The sequence below is a fragment of the Venturia canescens genome, chromosome 7, assembly GCF_019457755.1.
Source record: "Venturia canescens isolate UGA chromosome 7, ASM1945775v1, whole genome shotgun sequence".
In the NCBI taxonomy this organism is placed as follows: domain Eukaryota; kingdom Metazoa; phylum Arthropoda; class Insecta; order Hymenoptera; family Ichneumonidae; genus Venturia; species Venturia canescens.
In genome coordinates this window covers 12,851,903-12,873,587 of record NC_057427.1, presented here as the reverse complement: position 1 = coordinate 12,873,587, position 21,685 = coordinate 12,851,903, and positions in this window count along the sequence as shown.

Here is a 21,685-nt window from a genome sequence, read left to right as displayed (position 1 = left end):
ATCGACATGCACCTGCTCTGGAATCATTATTGACATTGATCTCGTGTCAATGTGGGTGTAGGAAAGCGGGACTAAAATTCGCGACTATATGTGGCTACTGCTATGGAATATCATGTCTGAACTCAAACTTGACTTTTGACACGGAAAGGAAGAGTTCTGTTGAGAAAGAGCTTGACGAGGATGGTTCTTTCATGGTCGATATGGAGACCGAGACGATGATCACAGCCTCGCGGCTTCGCGCATTCGAACACGGTAGAAACTGCTCAGTGAACATCGATGGCCGCTATCCTAATACTCGTCGTGTTCAACAACGTTATTTGATGAATTTGATAATTTTTGTTAACTAATATTTTTTTTACAGGCTCTACACCGAAAAACAAGATTCCAACGATAACCTAAACTGAAAAAATATATTTATTCGTATACAAAACAGGCCAAAACACGAAAAGTATTCAAGATACGAATAAAATGCATTTTACCTTTTTTATATAGAATTTTATGAGCTTTAATTTTTATAATAACCTTCATCCCGATCAGACTAACGGTTACCGAGTTATAATATAAAAACTGAATTAGTGCGCCCTTTTTTCAAGATAGCGGATCGAGTCTTTTTATTTTTTCTTATTTGACTAGGCTATTAGGGTATTCGTCCCACCCACTTCGACTCAATGATCTTTCTTTTTCTAATATATATTTCCCTCGGCAGTTGTTCAAACTACTACAGGATATACATATATATTGTATCATATTATTCAGGAATTAATTGATTCATCGATTTGTGTGCATACGTATATTTATATGATGATATCCATGTATATACGAAACACGGCAGCATGCTCAAAGCCACGCGCGGCGCTTCTGCGTATTAAATTGAGCGTTAATAACATTCAAATCTGCGAGCTTCCTCGACCAGGTCGCAACGTCACCGTTCTCTAATGGTCTCGCTCTGTGTTCCCCACGCTCCTTTCTTTTCAACCCTCATGCAGCAGCTTAACGCTCGTGAATTCTAATGATCTCTTCATCTCCCTTCTCGAAGACGCCGTTTCATCCTTTCTAAATCTTTCTTCTCTCGTTCCAACCGTTCCGACTTCTCGGTCGCGGTATCTTCCTTTACCTGTCGATTAATCATCGGCTCCCATTGTCCCTCCTACATTCATCCCCCATTTCGTCCTTCCGACGCCATTTTATTTTCAGTCGACGTCACGAGACTCCTTTCCATCAATTTTCGAATGTTAAGACGCCGAATACATCTTCGCGCATTATATGCAGATGAGACTTGCAAATCTATTCGAATATCGTTTATTCGGGGGAAACATCACTTTTTTCCGCTTGCAAGCAGCGCATTGCGCACTTGTCTCGTGTTCACCAGCATTGTGCAAACTATACTTATAGGGGAGACCGGGGCAAAACGGGATACTCGAAAAATGAGAGAAATTTTTATGTCTTTTTTTTCAGTGGATAAAGAATACTAATTTTTACAAAATAAACATTGGCAATCTTCGTTATTATTCATATAATTAATTCTAAACTGAATTACAGAGGGTGCGTTCGAGGTACGTTCGAGCGCTGTAAGCGCCGAGATCGCTTTCAACGCTTACAGTGGTAAGTCGGAAGCACTCGGTTACAGGTGTGAAATGCACCCAATTCAATTAAAATCATAGTAAAAAAAAATTTCACGAGTCTTTGAGGGGTACCCCGTTTTGCCTCGGTTTTTTTTTTTTTTTTTTTTTTTAAATTGAACGGAATTTCAGTACATTTCTTAGTTTTTGGGAGTAAAAAATAAACAGAGCTTCCCAAAGTTCTGAAAAGTTCAATATTTCCTTAGGTAGCCCATTTTGCCCGGGTCTCCCCTAAATAGAACGCGCGAGATTATTTAAAACTATCATTGCAGCTGGGTTAATAACTAATTTCCGGTGATAAAGTCGCTTGAACTAACGCAAGAATTCTCATCGAAACGTCCTTACCAGCCGTTTGTTTCACGATGTTCCCGGGAGGCCGGGACAAAACGGTCTACCTACGGAAACGTTGTACAAATTTTTCCGTGCTTTGTCTATTTCTTCTTCTTAAACACCGAGAGTTTCTAACGAATTATTGTTTCATTTTTCAAAAAGTAAAAAATAAAGTAAGATATTTTTTTTTTCTTTGATTTAACAATGTCTGTGATCGGATATATTAAGAGGATGGATCAGTCGGTATATCGCAACCGTGAGTGCGAGAGAGATAGCTGCAAATTTCAAAATAGACATTTTTTGACACAGTTTGACCGATTAAAAAAAGGCTCTGTCAGCCTACGCAGGACGATGGCAAAAATCGACTGACAGAGCCTTTTTTCAATCGGTCAAACTGTGTCAAAGAATTTCGATTTCGAAAATTCCAAGTGAAGTTACCGACTGATCCATCCTCTTGACGCATGATTGGAATTGGAAAAAGAGAGAAAATACGGTGTGATGTAAAGAGTTCTTTGATCTGTGATTGTCCTTTTATCGGTGCTCTAGTCGTCGTCGCTTCCACAAATTCCCGCGACGATATATTATAGCGAAAGTTGAATGCATCCAGATTCCTTTTTCTTCAGCAACTGCTCCTTGATCCGTCACCGACTTCAACGATTCAATGTGGTTCAGAGTGGTTCAGAGGACACCGAACCAGGACCCTATTCTCATCGATGGTCAAATGAATTGTGTCGTATTTGGGTGGGGGTCAAAACAGCGAACGATCAAAATAGCGAACAGGCATTCTGTATATCTATATATGCATATATAGATATACTGAATGCCCTGTTCGCTATTTTGTCGTTCGTTGTTTTGACCCCCACCCCGCTTTATATTGTTACAAGTTGTAATTTTCTGTAATAAAAAAAAAGCCGAAACGGGGTATTACTCAAAAAATTGTGAATTTTTATTTACTGTAATACAACACTCCTTGACTGCTGCAAGTATTGCGTGCAAGTATAAAAAAAAGTAAGAGCAAACAGAAATTTTGAAAGAATCCATTTATTTTTATTTTTTTATTTTTGGAGAAATATAAAAAATCGAGAGGATAAAAGTAAAAATTTCCTTATTTTTCCAAGTACTCCGTTTTGCTCTAGTCTTCCCTACTCCGCGCGATGAGGAAAGAAACAATTATAACGACAAAGTAAGATGAGCGATCAGGGTTAGGGCATGTCAAATGTGCGAATGCGTCTGTCATATGTGATATTTTCCGCACGTTTTTGCAGGTCCTGGTGACTGCGCGAAAAGTTGGAAAGAATTGCGAAGTTATTTGCAGTATTATTAAAGAAGAGGTAAGAACGATGAAATCGAAATCCGAGGTGCCACATTATTCGTTTATGATTCGTCGACATAAGAAGGTATCGAGGCTCGCCATACGCAAAGTTTCGATTTTCAGAATGTCACGAGCGTCTGTGGGTGCCGCAGCGGAGGGATTCGAGCGGGAGGAGGAAGAAAGTTCCCACATTACTTAATTAATCGTCGTACTAATTGAATTGCGTTGTTTAGTGAACCGCAATTTCGTGGATGCACGAACTCAAACTCATCCTTTGCCTCCTTATCCTCGATTCTGCTAACAAGGTTGAGACTCTTGAAATATCTTGAGTAACGACGATAACATTTGCGCAGACCCGGGTGTCACATCTTACGGAACGTTGAGTGCATGAGATAGAAAAAAAAAAAATAAGTGCGCAAAATATAAAATTAATAACTTTATTTCCATAAACTGAAGGGAGATCAAGCTCGTTATATTTTGTTCTCATTACAAAAAGGCAATGCATCGGTATTGTGACGCACTGACCGTGTGTATACCTTCAATACCGAAAGCTTCATTAGTTCCATTCAAATAATCAAAAAGTTCTTTTAATATTTTGTCAATCCATATCTGTGCTCTTGAAATCGTATCTTGCATTGTAAATTTCAATGTTTGCTCCGATCCTTCTCGATCGGTGCTTCCGTTATTTCCCTTGAGATATTTAGAGCCCTCGGTTCACGACTTTTTCTACTCCCTGGTGACAGCACCACCGTAAATATATATTTTGCGGTTTAGATCAAAGCGAGTATCCGAGGATGGCTTTTATTTGGAGAGCAGGTGTGTGTGTGTGTGCGTGTGTGTGTGTGTGTGTGTGTTGTGCCTATTCGTACGGACCCTCTTGTGAGCTAGTTTCGTTATCTTATTTTTTCTTTTCCGTACTTTCCCTCTTCAATAAATTTAAATAGATGCCCAAGACGTCACTAGATAAGGAGTTGCTTTATAGCTGTTCATATATTTCAACGCCCGTGCTGTTGCTTTAGAAACTCTCATTCCATATATGTGTCTACACATACTATATATATGCATAAACACTGTCTTGTGGGGCCGTCTATTCCTCTCTCTCTCTCTCTTCTCTCTCTCTCTCTCTCTCTTCTTCATACGCGACGTGATTTTTCTCGACTTCGATGGCAGGATTTTTGTACGGCGCATCCGTCTATAGATATACATGTATTTATATAGGTTTGAAAGAAGACGTATATAAATATACCCCGATGTATAGGTGTGTGTATTCACACCTTTATCCATCCATCCGATCGGGATACTTCAATCCTTTGATCCTCTTCTGATCTTCTCTACAGCTAAAGAATGCACATGGGATTCAACAGTTCCCGGGGAGCAGTCGACTCGCGCGATTCGACTCCACGTAATTTATATACGTGCATGCAGAGCTATATCGGTGTGGGTTCGACGGTTCGAGTCGAAAGAGCACATCGAGAATAAGTAAACCGATTGTGTATATATATACCGTATTGATATAGACTCGAGTTGCCGAATACGCCAAGACAGGTGCGTGTGTATATATTTAGTAAATAGAAGAGACACGCCGGTCATACATCTGATTATTTTCTTGTTCAAACCGTATGGCGCGAGCGGTATAGCACGATCCTGTGACTCACCGATACCCGGCGTGCTTCACTTTTTCATAATGAAAATAGCTCGTTTTGATAAAGGGAAAAGTGGCTATGTATCTCGCCGCGATTTGCCTGAACGCGGCCGTATAATTATCAATAAAAACTTGGCCTCTAATCGATATCATACATTTTTATACTGCACGTAACTTGGATAGTACATTTTTCAATTTGTTCAATATTTATGATTTTTTTTGAAAATTTTTATTTTTCTTTACAGAATTTTTTTCGATTGTTTTTTATTGTTGAATTTTTTTGAACTTTTCAATTTTTCGTTTTAATTATTATTCATGTATACGCAACGCTTCGATCCCTCGTCTGAGGGGGTGATGCGTAAGTTGTATGAATTCAAGATGCGTTTCAAAAGCTCGAAATCTATTTAATTGCGTAAAAGATTTAGGTTATATATAGCGGGGACAGAAAGTTTTAGAGGCCTCCTTTAGGATGCTCGTAGCCTTCGCGTCGTTGAATATTCATGAGCGACAACGAAGAAGACGAATCGATGTGTGTATATTGGATGAAGAACGCGCTCGCGAGAATAACACATGCTTGAAAGCACGTTCGTATGTACGTTGCATTGTGCGATACGAGTGCGCCGCTACTAAACATGGAGCAGCTATTCCTCTCAAATGTTTTGCGTATACTTAGTGGAAAAGCTTGTTATGTTGTCAAGGGCGTGCGATATTAATGATACCTTTATGAGGATAGTGCATATTGAGGATACTCCCTAATGAATCTCTGCTGGAGAGACGGACCGTTGAGAGGCCACAAACGCACGCGTGTCAAATATATGAATATTTTATTATTTAAGTATCGTGCCTACATTTAAAAAGTCGTAAATTCAAGTTGAACTTGCAGCTATGCGAATATGTTTGAATTCGTTGAATATCTCTGTAACGTACCCACTAAATCGACACAGATTGATGAATATTAAAATTTGACAGTCGACAGACAGAATGCTATCGGAGAGCCCAATGAAATAATTATTTCACATGGCAATCCAGCACTTTTGTCCTCACGTTCCGTTAACGAGCTTCTAAATAGGTAACCGATTTCGAATTCACACGTATTTTAGGAACTGTGCGACAGAAGTCACGTTGGTACAGGTTATTTCTCCGTAGAAGCTCGGTGAGTGGTTCTACGCGCAAGGCCATTCTACCCTCTACTTTTTTCCTTATTTTTTTTATACATGCGTCATAAGTTGTCAGCTTCGTTAGTCTTCCCGCCAAATTTTTTACTACTCGGTCTACAATGAAGCTGAAGCGTTCGATAAAAATCCGAGGAGAAACAACCGCAAACGAGAATAGCTCGAAAAAATGTTCCGATTTGACGTTAGCGAGAAAGCTATCGTCATTTTCCATTGCATCGAGTACATCTTTATCGATACCGATTCCTGTCATGAACACGCTGCTGTTGCCGCTGCTGCTTCTTTATTCTCAATCACTTCTAATTGAACTTTTAACTCTCTCCACGTCCAGGCCAATCTATTTTCATTGTTATCTTCGAGATCGAATCGAATCGTCCCATTCTTGTATCAAACATGAGGCGTGTCTCGAACAGTTGAAACGAGGAGCAGTAAAAATGAAACAGTCTGGTCTAATTTTTGTACGATTGCATCAGTAATTTAGGGTATAGCTTTCAAAATATTACTTTTTTCAAGCTCGCGAGTATGCCTGTCCCGCAGCAGCTTGGGCCCGGGATTGGGCAGGTTTAATTACCTGTCGTGGAGCCGAGCACGGAGTAAAGACAAACTTTACGGATGAAAAAAGTACTCCAAAGTAAAATGGACGAAAAAATGTACTCGGCACGAATAATTCTCCGGAGTGTCGGGAGAGATTTCGTCGGATCCCAATCCGGGCAATTGAGTACTCAAAGTTATAAAGCAGTCTCGAAGTGAATGTGATTTCCATCGACGTTCGGAATAATTACGCGTTGTCCTGTATATAGATAAAAAAAAGGTGGAAACAATGATTTGTTTCCTTGTGCGTCTCTCTTTCTTCATCTATATATCTGGAAAAGTACAGGGTGTCCTCGCCGTTGAATGAGAGTTTTACCCGAGGTTTTACCAATCAAGTATAGAGGAACATGAATCGTCGCGTTGGCTGAATCCCCTTGAACGTATATCAACACATATCTGTTCATAATAATGTATAGAAAAAGTATAAAAGACTTCTAAAGCTTGAGAACAAAAAAAAACAAGTAAAAGGGGAAAAGGTTATCGAAGCAGATATAGGAAAATTATATATAGATATAAGATACGGTAAAATGTGCAGACATCGAGTTTTAATGAGGTGAGACGTCGTTGGGAGCAAGGTACTATTCAAAAGAAGAGATTTAAAGTTTAGTTTAGATTGTATGTGTGCCTGTGTGAGTGTGCGTGTGTGTGTGTGTGTGAATGTGACTGTTTTTCTCGAACCCTTCGATGGAGAACGGGACAGGGAAGTGAAGCGTAAATAATATGCTAATCCAGATGATGTTCCTCGCTTGAAATCTTTCTCCATCCTTTTTTCTTTGCCGTTTTTTCTTCTTTCTTAAGTACTTCTTACGTGTTATCGCGATCGCGCTGTTCTCGGACATTCGCGAGAGCCACGGATCTCGAACCATCCCGACTAATGCATGTTATTTGGAAGGTTTGGGAAAATAAAACTTTTCCGGAGAAAGGGACATAGACGCGGGGAGATCCCATTATACCACTTGCTCGAGATCCTCATAATCCCTGATGAAAAGATTTAAGACAAAATATATTCGATGAGCACCCAAGTGTTATTAAGGTGTTTCGGTATACAGAAGTCAAAATATTAAGAAATTGATCAAATTTGGTGATAAATTTTCTTCAGCATCAAGTGCGAAAACACGAATTTTTTCAAAATTTTCTTGTACTTGGTTATGAAGTAATTATACGCATTAAAGCAGATTTCTTATGCCCGAAATGTATATCTATATATATGGAAACGATATGCTTATACACGTGAACTTTAGTGATCAATTACTCGATAACTGTGTAGAAGAAAAATCTTAAAAAATTTGTAGTGTCAAATTTGACACTAAAGAATATGTTCACCAAATTTTATAAAATTTTGAACTTTTTGAATTTTTTTTTATGTTTTCAGCGTGGTTTAACATGGCAACATTGTATCGTCTGTACCGAAACTCCTTGATTATTCAACAATACCGCCGGTTGAGCCGACGAAAGTATTCAACAGAACGAGAGTATAACAGAAAAACAATAATAGATTGGAAAACGGAAAACTGGCTTGAGTAAGCAGAGAATATGTCTGTGCTAATATGAAATTACTCGTCTAGCACGCACAAATAAATATACATTTATGGACCGTGGGAGCTTTTATACCTGCTGCAGTGAATCCGGTTCTCCGACAAAATAACCAGAAGTTTGCATCGCCCTGATTCGATGGCTAGAGCAAATGGGAAAGGGTTTTGAAGAGAGTCGAAAAACGCGTGCAAAGGATGAGCAGATCAGAAAAGGAGAGAGGAAATGGCGAAAGGCGTGACTACATTCGAATGTTGAGCGTGACGTACACGTGTCTATGTGCACGGGTAGGAGATGCAAATGGGACTTGGGATTGAGTGAGGAGTAAATGTACGAGAGTTACGTTGTGAGAGATGGACAGATCTCATCCCGTCGCATAAGGAATGGACCCACAGGAAAGAGAAAGGGGGGAAAAATAATGGGGGAGTCAATACGATGGAACGAGCGAGGGCAAGAAAAATCTCCAAAAGTTTCGATATTTATGTACGACTTCCACGATGACCCGCTCGCGAAATATTCTACCACGAATATTTCTTCCAATATACGAATATATTATAACCAACTGTTATAATAGATTCTTCTAATGAATATATATATATATTGGGAAAATAGTTCGATTTAACTATGGATTGAAAATCCGTGTAGTTAGTTTCTCGAGAATAAAAATGAAGCGGTGAAAGCCATGCACTGATAACTCCTTCATACACGCGTGGTCTGGAAATTCCTGCACATAAATACATTTGTATTTGGAGAAAAAGTGCGGCTCGAAGGCACGTGTCATCCAGTATATTCTTGTGTAGGCCGCACAACTTTCTGGAGGGTTGAAGAAAAAGAGAGACAGAGAGGAGAAAAAGATCGTAAGGAGGATGAGGACAACGAGAAAAAGAAGGGAAGGAAGAATTTCGGGAGAAGCTTCGGGAGCAGAAGCTTTTTTCTTTTTCCCGAACCTCGAAAATTTACGAGCACCGTCCTGATGGGCTTTCCTTGCTTTCCACCATCTAATATTCTTATCCTCGAGCCTCACCTCGAATCTTCGTGTGTACTCGTCATCATCTACACGCGGGAGCTATACCAAAAAATGTAAACCCCAATATCACGTCAAGATGGAGGCTTATCGTGACATTACGAAAGTGAGTCACTGCTATGAACATATATACAAGGAACAACGAGATAATAGAGTCTCCTTCTCCACCCTAAGGACAATCACATTTTTGCCACACGTTTCAATTTGTCCGTTCAATTATTCATGATAGAATAACTGGCTGATTGTTACTTATACCTCCATAAAGAAATAGTAAGTGACGAAGTAATTTCGAATTTTTCTCTATTCTCGAAGCAACGATGAAACATCCAATCGTAATCATCGTGTATAATATTATTATATTTCGGTTGTTTATTAAATTTATATTTCTAATCGGGATATTGAATAAGAGGAGAAGTCAAAGGCCACATTTCGCTGATCGTTAACTTTATTGATGTACACACTCCGAAGGATGGATTTCTACAAATATCGACGGTGATGATCTATAGTCTTCTTTTTCTAAGGAGATTTCATGTCTTCCATACACTGCATGCAATCTATACACAATCGTGGGCTCAGTAACACACGCACACACGTGCCCACTTATTAAGACGATGGATCAGTCGGTAATCACACCTCGAATTTTTGAAATTGAAACTCTTTGACAACGTTCGTCCGATTAAAATAATAAAAATGTCATCGTACGCAGCACGATCGCAAAAATCCGATGACATTTTTATTTTTTCGATCAAACGAACGACGTGGAAAAATTTCCCTTTCAAAATTTGCAGCTATCTCTCTCGCACTTACGTTTGTGATTACCGACTGATCCATCATCTTAAGGGTTTTTATGCATTAATTATTTATGCATTAATTAATAATCGGTATAGTTTTAATTTTTACGGTCTTTTTGTATAGATGGCTCAACAGTCTTCTTTCATGTTTTTATCGTTTTATCCGTGACAATAAAATATATTATCAACAATTTGATAACGATGACAGGAATAATAGTAATACAAATAATGATAATAATGCACACAATTTAAGGGAAACGTGCATAACGCTTATATTATATCGTAAAACGATGATACAACGTGATATAACGTATATATAAAAACGGGAAGCTCAACCGCACGAGGAGTACTTTCAAATCCGTTAAGCATCTGAGCGAGAGAGAATATTCGGACCTGTATAGTCGTTCTCAGATTCGCACAAGAAGGTATTCGCACGAGTGATAACGTGCTTTGAAAAATATTCTCTCCATCCCCCGTTCTCTCTCACTCCCTCTGCTTTCTTCCCGTTGCCTACGTAGTGGTGAGTGCACGCAGTTTGCGGGGCGCTGCTTACTCCGTGGAGTGATAAGCGTAACGATACTGGGGCGCGAACGTGATTCGGTAAATAAAAATGCTCTCTTGTAAGTCCAAGGTTTTTTTCATTCAACGCTGCCGTTTCCTTCTCTCTCTCTCTCTCTTTCTCTCTGCATATTTAAATGTGAATGTTTATAAAAATATTATTTCAATCAGTAATATACTTTTATTATTAGTAAATATTACTCGTTTTTTGACATATGACTCCATCGGCTCTACAAATTCGTCGATATACGAAACAACGATACCATGAGATAATGAGTTTCTTAAAATCACGAATATTTGGAAATATCTTATTCAATAAGATCAAAATGCTCATCGATTTAAATCACAATGTGTTTCCTGTGAACTATGAATAATGATTTCACTGTAAGGACACCTTGTGTATTTCCTTCTCTTGATTTTTCGAAAATTTTTTTTTCTAGAACGTGTGTGTGTGTGTGTGTGTGTTTTTTTTTATTATTATCAGAGTAACACAGATTTAATAAAAATTCCTGAGTGAGCCACGAACGTCTCGCGAAAACGGGCTCTGACGTTTCGAGAGCATATCGAATTTCGTTCCTGACTGCTTTCTCAACTCTTTCTCCGCCTTTTCAGTCATACCTACTCCTTTTTGGCAGTCTGTAAAAGGGGGATTGATGAATTTTTTGTACAGAAAAATTCATGTACTTTAAATGACATTCTTCCCTATGCAGTTCACTTGTTTAATTAATGAATAATTTTCATCATTGAGACAATGGTACTGAGAAAGATGGAGTCAAAGCTATATAAAGATGAGATCGATTTTGTAAAAGAGAATACTATTCTCGAAGTATTATTAGCAGGACCTCCGATGACATAATTTTCTTTCCCCATCGTCGCGGGTATCTATCGACGAGCTATTATGAACGTTACAATCGGATCGATTTCGCGCGATGTTTATCGAGAAGGATAGTATTATATAAGGTGGGTGGAGGGGATCATTCGATGCGTTGTTCATCAATTTGGGAAGCTATCTTGTGGCTTGAGAGCACTGATGTGGCAACTGGTCTACAGGGAGGCTTTTTCACTCTGAGTAGTTCACGCATGAGTTTGAATCGTATTTTCAAAATGTGTTGGACCCATCGGAAAACTCTTAAACGTACGTTTCCTTTCGACCGATTTTCGGGACTAATATAGAATTGTTTTTTCGTCATAAGGCGTTGGCCCAAGATTTCATTACACTTATTTGTGGCTGAACACTGCGCACATAAAAATGTTCATTAATATTACTGTATTTTGGAGCGGAGTCGGCTTTTTTCACTTCAATCAGACCATATATTTTTTATTTTTTTTTTATTTTATTTTTTTTTTTTAGGTATAGAACGTTCCATATTGAATCGAACGGGTCGAAAAGTGTTTATTTATGATTTTCTTAATTTTTTCGAATACTTGAGTACCTCTCTGGGTCTATATGTTATTATCCCAGTCAAGAGAGCCCCACCAATATTTTATCCCCGCCCAAAATATCTCGCACTGAAATCTCCTATGTCCAGAATATCTCTGCCGATAAATACTCCCAAAATTTCATATCTCCAATGAAAATAACCCATGAATATTGAAAATATAATTTTTTAGAAGTAAAAGAATCCGCGATAAACGCATTATCATTATATTGTCATCATCATAATCATCATTTATATTAATAACAGAATCCGTTTTTTCAAAAATTCAATTCAAAATGTTACATGGTGAGCTATAGCGTGCAAATATTACAGCAAATCACACCTTTCATATTTCAATACAAAGTTCTTTCGCCGCATTCAGGCAATTGCCAACTGTTGTATCATTAACATAATCACTGATTACATTGATTTAATTGAGATATTAATTCAGCTATTGTTCGACCGTAAATTCGTCAAAGCTCAAAAAATTACAAATATAAACACATCATTCACAATAGCCGCACAATTTGAGAAATCAAATTTTTGAGTAGATTTGAAATTTAATTAAATTTCATTTTATTTCAATTGAAAAATTTTAATTTTCAAAATTAGAAAGATGTATAATTTTTTATAGGATATTATGGGCTATCATTGATTGGGATATTATGCGGCATCGTCATATTATTCGGCTGAGATGTTACCGCAAGGGGATATTTTCAAAATTGGGATATTTCAACTGATTTTTTTTGGTGTTATGTTTGGCAGAAGTTATTCAGGGCGACGACCCCTCGTAAAAGAGCTTTGTTAAATTTTGAGATTTCTTTGATAACGTTTTTTTATACTTCAACCAATTTATTTATACATTTTTCTGTGATAGTCGTTTATAAAAACAGAGATTCGAAACAAAAATAGAGAAACGTCTGATTTGGCGTGGAATGCCCTATATATACATAGATAAATCGGCAGACTCGGCTGTCACGTTGTTCATGTCGTACGTATATATAGACGTATATAGAGCTTTGAAGTGTGAGAGTCTTTTGATTCTAGTAAGAGGTTCTTTTTGTTTAGCCACAAAATTGAGGGCAGCTGATCGACCTGATCGAATATCAAATTTAGTCGACTAATTACTATGAAAGCCAACACGAAAAGTGAACCACGTTATCAATCATAGCGAGTTCCGACAACCGAGAGAACCGCCTGATAAAATTTTTCACTGTTATCTGCTTTTATAGTTAAATAGTATAGGGTTGAGAAAAGTACCGCAGTGCTAGATCAATTCATGGAGCTAACGAAATTTGAAGATTCTTACTGAATCGCATAAACGATGATTTCATGGGGGATTAATGAAATATTATAATTTTTGAATTTACTAAATTCTGTTTTACTCTGCAACCACAAATTTTCACTCGTGAAATTCTGGACGATATAATTTAATGTTACAAGAAACAATGATTTCAGATTGTCAATTTAATCAACCGAAGAAGTGAATAATTCAGAAAATGATTGTCGGAAAACCCTCTGGTTTGATTTGAGCGAAATAATTCGTTTTCTCTGTGCTGGCCTCAAGCTTTCTCCGTTCATGATTAATCCATCTAAATCGCAAGAAATATCAACTTTAGATGTGCAAAGGAAGGGGGGGATAAGGGAAGTTCGCGAAAGTTTTGCCGACCAAGAGGGCCACAGATCAGCCACAATTTCACTGAATGCTTTCATCGAAGTCCAAGACTTTTGACAGAGATGCTATTCGGTCATATACACGCCCCTCGTCTTCATTCGCGATCACAAGTAGGGGAATAGCCTTGATCTTCGAAAATACTTGAGGAATGGGGCAAACATCCAATATCCATATATAAATCAATGAATTTATATGGGTAGATCCATTAATTTTTAATAAAAGAGCGTGCGCTTTGGTCGGCGATTTGATGCTGATTTTTTTTTCTTGTAAGTACGTCAGAAAAGGAGATGATCCAGATAATTTGAGTCCGATTCGATCGAACCTGGCCGCTGGAGAATTTTTTGAAATTTCAAAAAGGTCAGTTTTTTAATCAATTTCAAAAGATCGTATTTCAGCTACTATAACACTTAGGGATTCTGTTCAACCAGCATTCTTTTCTGTGACTTTTCAACCAAATCACTGAATCAACAAAATTTCGCCTTTTTTTTTAAATTCTTTCAAACCTACTAGTTACCGAAATAGAGGGTTAAATAACAGCTGATTTTTTTGGGGGGGTGTGTTCTTTTCATATCTGCCTTAATTTCCCTCGATTGTTTCGATTACGTTACTATAGAGCCATGCAAAGATGATCAATTAAAAAAAAAATCGCTATGTTTAGAGAGCTGTCATTTTTTTCTCCGAAATTTGCTTCAAATTTACAAACAAGATGCTTCGTTATGTCCCAACGAAGTCGTGGAAATTTCAACTTGGGAATCGAGCTGAAATCCGAGTTATAAATTTTCGAACATCCCGGAAAAAGCACTATAAAAAAATCATAAAAACTCTCAACGTCTCCGCTTAAGAAACCAGTAGTAGACTTTAAAAAGTCAATGTCTTATTCAATGATTTGATTAACAGACATCTCCCTAGGAAAATCCGGACATATATTTTATTTCAGACTTTTTAAAGTTTACTACTATTTTCTTAAGCGGAGACGTTTTTCGGTTGGGAGTTTTTATGTTTTTTTTAAAACCTTTTTTTATTTCACACTTTTTAAAGTTCATCATTTTTTTATGAGAAAAACCGTCAGGGTGTCAACTCGATACTGGGCAACTCACCACCGCATGTTTGTTGCTGTCGAGTTGGAACTCTACCTTGAAAACGACAGCTTGAAATGAAAGTAGCAGCGTACAACTGTGTGAAGTTGTCGATGATCAAGCACTTCCTTTATACGGTCATCAATTCGATATGGCAAAATAATAAATAGGGGAGAGTAGGGCAAAGCGGAACACCCCCCCCCCCCCTCGAAAATTTAGAAAAATTTGTTGTCCACGGGAAATCTGCTAAATTTCGTTATTCGGCTGAGAATATTCTTTAAAAACTCGAAATTAAAGAAAAACTTTTTTTTTTTTGGAAAATTGTTTTTTTTTTTCAATCAATAAAGTGATCTATCAGCTCAGGATAAACTATGAAATAATTATTATCATAAAAAATATGGATATTTCCAACGTTTGTGATATTTATACAAATTTATCTCGTTTACGATATCTTTGTGGTATTTCATGATACTTCATGATCGGATGAAAAAAATGAAAGTCCCATATGGAAATGCGATTTATATATGCTTCTTATGATGATTTTTTTTTATGCGACCTTGGGAAAAGGGTTAAAATGTAATTGTCAAAATCTGGGGATCCGGTTTCGCGATCGAAAATTTTCTTCAATAATTTTTTTTTGTTTATAAGCTAATGAATACAAAATCGCAAAAATGTTTAGTTCCAAACTGTTTGTTTACAATCAAATCATTTGAGTTTGTACAGGATGGCAGCTTCGTATAATAGACCCATTTTGATTTTGTTGATTTATTTTTTTTTTCTTTAATTTCCGCAAAAATTACGGGACCGATTCTGGAAGTTTGAAGAATAATATTTGCGATTTTGCATTCATTAGTCTCCATTTTTTTCCTAACAAAATTCAGTCAAAAATATTTCATTATAAAAATATTTTTATAATGTATAAAGGAACTAGAAAATTCCCAAATTTTAACGTCTTCCGCGGTGAAATACCAGACTTTGAAATAAGGAATTTGAATTCGGCAAAACACAGCTTTATTTTGTATGTTGTCATTTTTGTACGATGCCTTAGCAAGTTTTTGTCAATAAAAATATATATCTCTATGAAAAATACAAGAAAATTGAAACCAATCGCTTGAGAAAACGCAAAAAATAATTGTTATAACATGTAATTTTTAAAAACTATGTTTTTGCAAAGTACATTCACCCTTTCTTTTGGAAGGACGACAAGAATAGTTACCTGTAGCCATACGTTTCTTAATTTCATACGTTATAGCTAAATTTACAGAAAAAAATAAATATGCTATGCGAGGTAGCCTTTCAATTTTTTTGAGAGTGACAAAAAATTTTATTATTATTATACTTTATGAGTCCATGGATCACTAACACTTTCTGCTATGAGAGCGAAAAAAAAGTTTTTGCTTCACGATTTTTGAGGAAAAACAGGAAAATATCGAAAAGTGGCTTGAGCACTATCTAATTTTTTTTTTCAATCTAAAGTTTTAGGAAAAAGACCTTTTTATGTCCTAACGATTTCCGCCAGAGCTGCGAGAAAAAAAATATCGATTTTTTTGGATCACCCTAATATATACATGTATCATATATTTACGACTATTAGGATATCTGGTAGAGAAAATATGTGAACATTTGTAAGACGATTTTTCTTCCTTGTATTTAGGCTTCGAGATCGGAACATTTTTGGACCCCGCCGATGTTGCTTGGAATATAAAACCACACGTAAATCATGGAGATGTTTGAGAGAAGCATTGACTATTCGGATTTTCGGTCGTATCTTGAATGTCCACAGACGCAAATCCTCTTGAAAATTCCTCTTTCTTTCGTTTAATTGTTGTCGAAAGTCCTTTTCAATGGCGGAGAAAAGATTGAGAAAGCGGTTTACATACATCTATTATAAGTTGGGTTGATATACAGGTTATTCTATGCTCGCACTAAATTTTTCGTAGTTGACTGAAAGCGAATGGATATTCTTGAAAAACTTGAAAAAAGTTTCATGAAAGAAAATATGCTTCAAACGAAATTAGTTTTTATATCGACGTGTGCGTATATCATCATTATTTCTTCCTTTTTGGTGCAATTAGATAAAGTTCTTCAATGCAAAATTTGAAACAATAGACAGTTTTATGCCAACCATAGTAATATTGATTTTCCCACTATAAATTTGTTATTACTTTTCTCATGAAAAGGAAAGAATACGGTGCTAATGATGCTACGATTTATTAATAAACAAATACGAAGTTTTTTAATCAACTTTTATTTTAAATTATTATGTGTACGTTATCCTACTTTCTTATTTCTCGAGGAGATTCCGCCAATGGTAACACTATTATCAATAAAGAGATAGCAAGTGCTGTTCAATTCTGATTTGGGATTTCGTTCTATATTCAGCGGGCATCTTAGAAATTCTCATTTGCTCGAATATGCATATGCATACAGGCTGTTTTATGCCGCATCAAGAGACGAACGATTCCGCTTTGAGCAAACAATCTTTTATGTTAAATCAAAGTTGAGCGAAACGATACAAATGACATGGTATAAAGCGATGAAGAATTCATAAAATCCACTCTGATGACAAGTGTTTGCACTTCAAAACTCAAACTCCATAGTAAGCCTTTCTCTTTTACTCAAAATTGAGTTTTTTTTTCTGAAAGACGTTGCCTCTCACGTTGACAGCTGGTTCATGAACGTGTTATATTTTATGAAAGTTCGTCACCTTTTTGGTCCGTGTGAAATTTGGATCCGTTGAAGTTTTCTTTTCCGAAAAATCCACTTTCATCTTGAACTGTTATTTCACGATGGGAATAAGAAGACAAGCAATTACCTAGAAAAACATGGAAGAGTTGTCATTCGAGTTTGGAATGCATCGGATAATACACGTAAATCTTTTGTATTATTAGAGAAATAAAATGGTTGGTCCGGGAAGAGTTCATGTCGATGATAACAATATTCCGTGCGATCCTGTTACCGGATGATCAATTTGCCAAGCTTGTTAGAGAAAGGCTTTCCCTGTCACTGGTGTGTGTTATATATTATATATTCTTGGATAGAAAAAGACGAAAAGCGAGCGGTAAAAGGATGAAAAGAAAGGATAGAAAAGAGGGACTAGAGTTATTTACTTTATTTACTGGTTTCTTCCACGGAAACTCGTTGAGATAAGCCACCGCCCAACTTTTCTACTCTCTTTATTTCTATTCCTTTACTCTTTCTGTAGGACATATCTTACTCATCTTTTCCTTACCGTTTTGCGTCGACATTCTTCCCGAAACACAGATCAATTTGCCCTTAATCAATACTATGTGGAAATAATCACATTCTCGCTAATCTACACTGCTGTTGAAAAGGTCCGTCAGTTTCGAAAATTAATACTTTTCATTGAAAAACAATCTACAAATACGTTGATTCCAATTATTAAAGTCTATAGCTCAAGTCTTGTTAGAGGATTGTATTGACAGTTAGACTTTATTCAATGTCGTAAAATCCTACTTTAATATGTTTAATTTTTATCCTCATATAGCACAGGCGTATGTGGGAATAAACTACGACTTCCGGTTTGTGTAATATAATATAAAATTCTTTCCGGTTTGATACCGTTGTTAAACACGTTCGACAGTTTCCCGACATATACACCAATATTTAAATCCCAAGAAATTATTTTTAAGTTTGCACCGGATTCCGACTGATCTTACTCTGCTGTCATTGATTGTTCTATTTAAAATTTAAACAAAAGTTTGAGTATCAAAGACTCTTTAATCGACAAATGGTCTGTTTTCTTCGAATAATGAAAATTTCATTCCGGCCTGCGTTTGTTTGTTTTTATATTTATTTTGCTCGAAAAGAGCCCTAGCTATTACCCCATTTTCAGTTTGTTGTTTATTACCATGTTGTCTCTAAGTTATCTCCTTTATTATCCGTTCACTATCAAACTTGGAATAAATAGTCTGTGTACGTATATTATACGTCGTTGGCTCTAGAGTGACGAAATTACACACCTGATTAGCACTCACCGCGCTTTAACGTTGCTTCAGCTTATCTCTTTAATTTCCTGTGCCGAGCATCCCCTGTTCCCTCTCTATCGTTTTTTATTATTTTTTCCTCTCCAACATTCGGCGCAACGATCGTAAGTGGCGAATTCATTTTGTTTTGGGAAATATTTCTCCTTTAATATTTTAAAGTTTCGAATAACAAAACTCATTTGCGAATAAACATTCAGCAGAGCAAGTCTCAATAACTCAACGCTGATTTAATCTACATACACATGATTGAATTGAAACACAGAGTTACTTCTTTTCAAATTACACTTATCTCAGTAACTAATGAGACAATGTTCATTTGTGTGGAGCACATGTTTTTGTGCAGATTCTAATGAATCGCAAATTGTAGTGGGGAAGGGGAAGGAAAATAAGAAAGAATAAGAGAGAGAGAGAAAAGGAAGTGAGCCAGGATTTACTGCGTTTCCGATGAAGTGATTTCCCTCTGCAGAGTAGTCCGTTCGGTGTATAATTAATTCATTGTAATGCGTTCGTCAAGGATTAAAACGCGTTAAAATGGAAATGATACAGCATAATCTTGATTTTTCAACAACTAATTAGTTGATTTATTATTTTTATCATTATTACCATTATTCGGCGTTGGTAAAATGTCTTATCATTGAAGCCATTCGGATTGACGATGAATAATGTTCTCGTAGCTCATTTGACTGGGAGACGAGGAAGCGAAAGTTATTTGGGTAACTCCATAAGGTTCCCCGTGCTCTTGCACCCTCGGCTAGAGGGTGCAAGAGAAATTTGTGTTGAGCATCATTTCGTCCCTGTGGGTATAGAAATAGGTCAAACTGACTTATTTATATGCATATATACATGTATAAATATCATATTATGGATAAATATGTACCCCGTAATGCATATATATATAAAAATGAGGCATTAAATATTAGGCTGGCGTTTTAGCAGAGATTTGATGAATTTTAATTAACGCACCCTCCGCGGACAGGTACCAAGTAAGTGTAAATAATCCACAGTGAATCATCCTCGATTTTCTTCTTCTCTCAATTCGGCAATTCTTATATTCGTTTCGCAATTATGACTTTTTACCGGATTGATTGTTTTGGTGGATAAAATTTATTTTAAATGTTGGGAAATATGTGGCAAAGTGGCCCAAAGGAATTTGACGAGTTTCGTCGATGAGCACAAGGTCATTCACTTTCTTCTATGTCCTAAATATGATTTCTCCTTCTCGTTTTCTAAATTTTGGGGCAAATGGGCACTCCATCAAATGCGGTAAAAATTTATGATTGTAAACTTTCGTTAAACAGTCGTTGTTATTTACTATTTCCAAATAAAACATCGAAGGCTGCGACGAAACAGAAAGAAACAAGGCATAGAGACCCTCCCTCGGATGGGATGAAAAAAAGCCAAAATCCTTCGGTATATTAAATTTTGCCCTATTTTTTTTCAAGCGGAATATATGAACATTTAGTCCACTACTTCGAAGAATAAATGATCTTTCGACTATTGTTGAGTCCTACAATTCTTTATTCATCCTTTTTCTTCTGAATTGCACTAATTTTGCACTAATTTAGTGAGCAAAAACGAAAAACCACCAAAACAAAAATTCTCGTCTCTCTGTTCTCATTTTTATTCAAATTCCTCCGAATATTCGATTTGCTGTGGGACATGCGTAAAATGGGCCCACACCTTGTGTGCAGGTATTGATGATGCCTTAATTATAAATGCAGTTTTGTCAATAAAAATAAAATAAACATAAAATATCAGCAATTTGCACAATTATTCTCACTCTTTATCCTAAATAGTTATAAGTTTTTCGAAAAACAAAGGATTTTTACTGGTCCTGTGTCCTAGAAATTGGAGTTCCGTGGATGTACACTTTGCCCCATATTCCCCTATAATTATTTGGTACATAGTTTTAAGGAATCGGATAAAAATTTTTGAAGGCCTTTCTCTATATTTTCAGCCTAATTTCTCTATATTCAACATAAACCACGACGCCACTTGTGCGCTCTCGTTGAGAAAAATGTAGAAAATATAACTATATTTTTATTCGAATCAAAGAAACTCGAATCGAAGCAACATTATGTTTAGTCTGTGAAGTATCGCATTCTAGAAATAGGACAAATAATGCGAGAATCATGATAATAATATGATTATATCGATCGGTGATACGGAATTGTGAGCTATTTTGACAGTTTGTTTTATCTTCGCTAGTACATGTGAAAGGTAGGGAAACCGGGGGTGCAAGAGAAATGCTACGAAACAGTACATCGAAATAGAGGCCCGATGGAAATCTCGCTTTTAACGTGATAATATCGTACAACTCTATTTCCGATCAAATTTTTGGCATTGAATCGACGTGTATTTCCATTCGAACGACATACGAAAAATTCTTCGTACTCATTATGAACGCGATGAGATATTACGCAACGATAAATGTGTAAAAGTGCGGTAAAAAGGTACGATCCTATCGTCACTAATTCTTTAAATGATAATTCTTTCGTGAAATTTGCTTCGATTATAGCCCTCGGTAACGTCATGATACCAGTTCAGGTACTGCATGATAATGAAATAACATTCGCTTGATTTTTCAAATGATGTTGCTCCTTGAAAAATATTAAAAATGACGTATTACACAACGGCAGAAACAGTTCAAACGTCGAGATACGAGAGACATAGATATTCGTGCTTTTCTCACCGTGATGGCGACACCACGGTCCACGGCTGAGAAATCTTTGTGGTCGTGCCATCGAGAGCGAGCGAGACCGAGCAAAATCGTTGAAATATTATTTTTCTCTACCAAAAGCTCACACTTCGAGGCATTATTTAAATTGGAATTACTTTTCTCATTATGGTGCATCCAGGGAGAAAATCTTGCGCTATTCCGATCTTACTTTTATAATTTACGTTGAAAGGGATTGAGGTTGGGCTCGGAATCTAAAAAAA